Raw genomic sequence first — 3,484 nt, forward strand, 5'->3', positions numbered from 1 at the left:
TTGTGCCACCAGGACTCCAGAGGACTGAAAGATCTTTAAAATATATAGCCAGTTATGGACCAGAGAGGACTTTAGTTCTGCTCTGGAAAAGAGATAGGCTCAAGTGGCATCCATATACCTGGGTAGATTAAAAACCCCAGGGAGGACTCAGCGCCCACCAGTATGTTGGAGTGCATTCCCAAAAGCCTAGTATATGGCAGTGGCTATAGATTAGAATTCATTCTACAATTTCAATCCCATTCAACAATACCAGGCCTGTGTCAAATGTTAGTGGCTGTGAAGTTGATTCCAACTCATGGCGAACCCACAAGTCCCACGGAAACACCATATGACGTCTTCGTTTGCTTTATTATTTAATCTCAAATGGACCAAAAAAACAAACTAAACCTGTTGCCGTTGAAACTATTCTAACTCATAGTGAAGCTATAGGACAGAGTGGAACTGACCCATAGGGCCTCCAAGGCCGTAATCGTTACGGAAGCAGACTGCCACATCTTTCTCCTACAGAGTGGCTAGTGGGTTTTAGCAGTCAAGTTCTTAACCACTGCACCAGCAGGGCTCCTTTCACAATGGGCAGAGCCCTCAATTTCTTGGCTGCCTGAGTGAGCACTGAATTAGGAGCAGCCTTTTTCAAGAAGGACAGTTTTGCTCTAACACCTCAGTGCTGCTGCCTCCTCAAAGGCAGAGATCAGGGCCACCTGTTAACTCCACAGAGACCAGAGCTGCCCACCCAGTGGAGACCAGTGGATGGAAGCAGTTGTTGCTCATGCCAAAGAAACTGGCTGTTGGAGTTTTTAATGCAAAATCACTAAAAGCTATGACTGAAAAGATTTATTTATGCCTGAAGGACGATAATGACACTTTTAAAGCCCACACCTCCAAGAGCAGCTCCGGTGCGTTCAGGCTCCTGCTTTCCAAAGAGCCAGCGCCCCTTGTCGTGGCTTCCACCCACTGATTCCAGGCCTGAACCTCAGGGCAGGGAGAGAGCAGAGACCAGACGTGGCTAAAAGCATGGCCGTCAGCATTGACCTGGCACCAACTATTCATTCGTGGGGGTGTTCCAGCATGGCAAGGTGGAGGTCATCGCCAACGACCAGGATGACCACACCACCCCCAGCTATGTAGCCTTCACTGACACTGAGTGGCTGCAGCCAAGAACTAGGTGACCCTGAGCCCACAGAACACGTTGTTCGACACAAAGCCACTGATCCACCACAAGTTCGGCGACCCGGTGGTGCAGTCAGACATGAAGCACTGGCCCTTCCAGTTGATCAACGACAGAGATAAGCCCAAGGTGCAGGTGAGCTACAAGGGGGAGACCAAGGCTTTTTAATCCAGAATGTCTCGTCCGTGGGTGCTGACAAAGATGAAAGAGATTGCCAAGGCGTACCTGGGCTACTAGGTGAGGAACACAGTGATCACTGTGCCAGCCTACTTCATCAACTTGTAGCACAAGGCCACCAAGGATGTGGGGGTGATCTGGGGGCTGAAATGTGCTGAGGATCATCAACAAGCCCATGACAACCGCCATCGCCTACAGCCTGGACCGGACAGGTAAGGAGGAGCGCAAATTGCTCATCTCTGACCTGGCTGCCACACGCTCAACATGTCCATTCTGACAATAGAGGATGGCATCTCCGAGGTGAAGGCCACAGCTAGGGACACCCACCTGGGTGGAGAGGACTTTGACAACAGGCTGGTGAGCCACTTCATGGAGGAGTTTAAGAGGGACATCAGCCAAAACAATAGGGCCAAAAGGAGCCTGTTGTCCAGCACCCAGGCCAAACCTGGAGGTGCATTCCCTGTTCGAGGGCATCGACTTACAAACCAGGGTAAGCTTTGAGGAGATGTGCTCTGATCTGTTGTGCGGAACCCTGGAGCCCATGGAGAAGGCTCTACATGATGCCAAGCTGGACAAGGCGCAGATCCACAAACTGGTCCTGGTGGGGGCTCCACACGCATCACCAGGGTGCAGAAGCTGCTGCAGGACTTCTTCAACAGGTGCGACCTCAGCAAAAGCGTCAACCCCGATGAGCAGTGCCCTGCGGGGCAGAGGTGCAGACAGCCATCCGGATGAGGGACAAGTCCAAAAATGTACAGGACCTGCTGCTGCTGGACATGGCTCCCTGTTGCTGGGGCTGGAGACAGCTGGGGGTGTCATGACTGCCCCAATCAAGTACAGCTCCCTATCCCCCTCAAGCAGATGCAGATCTTCACCATCTACTCCCATTACCAGCCCGGGGTGCTGATCCAGGTGTCTGAAGGCAAGATGGCCATGATACATGGAAACAACCTGCTGAGTCTATTAGAGCTGAGCAGCACCCTCTGGCCTCCAGAGGCATGCTTCAGATCGAGGTGACCTTTGACATCAATGCCAATGGCATCCTGAACATCGAGACCACCTACAAGAGCATAGGCAAGGCCAACAAAATCACCATCACCAAGGGCAAGGGCCTCCCGAGCAAGAAGGAGATCGAGTGCATAGTGCAGGAGGCTGAGAAGTACAGAGCCGAGGACAAGGTTTACATGGGAGGGTGTCTGCCAAGAATGCCCTCGAGTTGTACCCCTTCAACATGAAGAGCACAGTGGAGGATAAGGGGCTCAAGGGCAAGATCAGGAGGCCAACAAGAAGAAGGTGCCGGACAAGTGCCAGGAGGTGATCTCCTGGCTGGATGCCAACACCCTGGCCAAGAAGGACAGGTTTGAGCACAAGAGGAAGGAGCTGGAGCAGGTATATAACTCCATCTTTAGTGGACTATACCAGGGGATGGGTGGTCCCAGAGCTGGTGGCTTTGGGGCTCAAGCTCCCCAGGGGGGCTCTGCTTCTGGTTCCACCATTGAGAAGGTAGGTTAGGGACCGTTCTCTCGATTGTCCACGTATGTCTTTGAGATGGCTGGGATTCAAGACTTTGCATTGCCTTATATTTGCCTTATATATTTAATATAGAGACTAAATCCGGGAATCAAAAGTTGCCTTTCATAAAATTTGCACAACTAGTTCTTATGAGGAATGCCTCTATATAACCTAAAGGTACCACTATGATTTCGTTGAGCCAAAAGAGTACATTTTCAAGGTGAAGACATTCCATTAAAGACTCCAGAGTAATTCTGATGGTCTTATCTACTAGCCCTGATGTCATAGAATGAAAAACCATATCAATGAAACTGAATCCCAGACTGTTAAGTGTTGTGAGAAAATAATAAACATACAGTATTCATGGGACTATTGGAGACACATAAAAGAATAAGATATGAATACATAATAAAACGCAAGAATCAGGGAAAGTAAATATCTTAGTTTGCTAGTAGTGCTGCAACAGAAATACCACAAGTAGGAGGCTGTAAAGAACAGAAATTTATTTTCTCATAAAAAAATAAATAAATAAAAATTTTTTTTTAGAAGGCTGGAAATCCAAATCTGGATCTTAGCCATGTCAATTGCTTCCTTGTCAGTAGCCCTGGGCATTCCATGGTTCCTCGGCTG

General features: G+C 49.3%; 1 pseudogene; it reads left to right on the forward strand.

The window, feature by feature from the left end:
- The first annotated feature begins 1,231 nt into the window (after positions 1-1,231).
- LOC100664827 (heat shock 70 kDa protein 1-like) lies at positions 1,232-3,134 on the forward strand (annotated as a pseudogene).
- Positions 3,135-3,484: the final 350 nt, after the last annotated feature.

This window comes from Loxodonta africana, chromosome 5, assembly GCF_030014295.1.
Source record: "Loxodonta africana isolate mLoxAfr1 chromosome 5, mLoxAfr1.hap2, whole genome shotgun sequence".
Taxonomy (NCBI): Eukaryota; Metazoa; Chordata; class Mammalia; order Proboscidea; family Elephantidae; genus Loxodonta; species Loxodonta africana.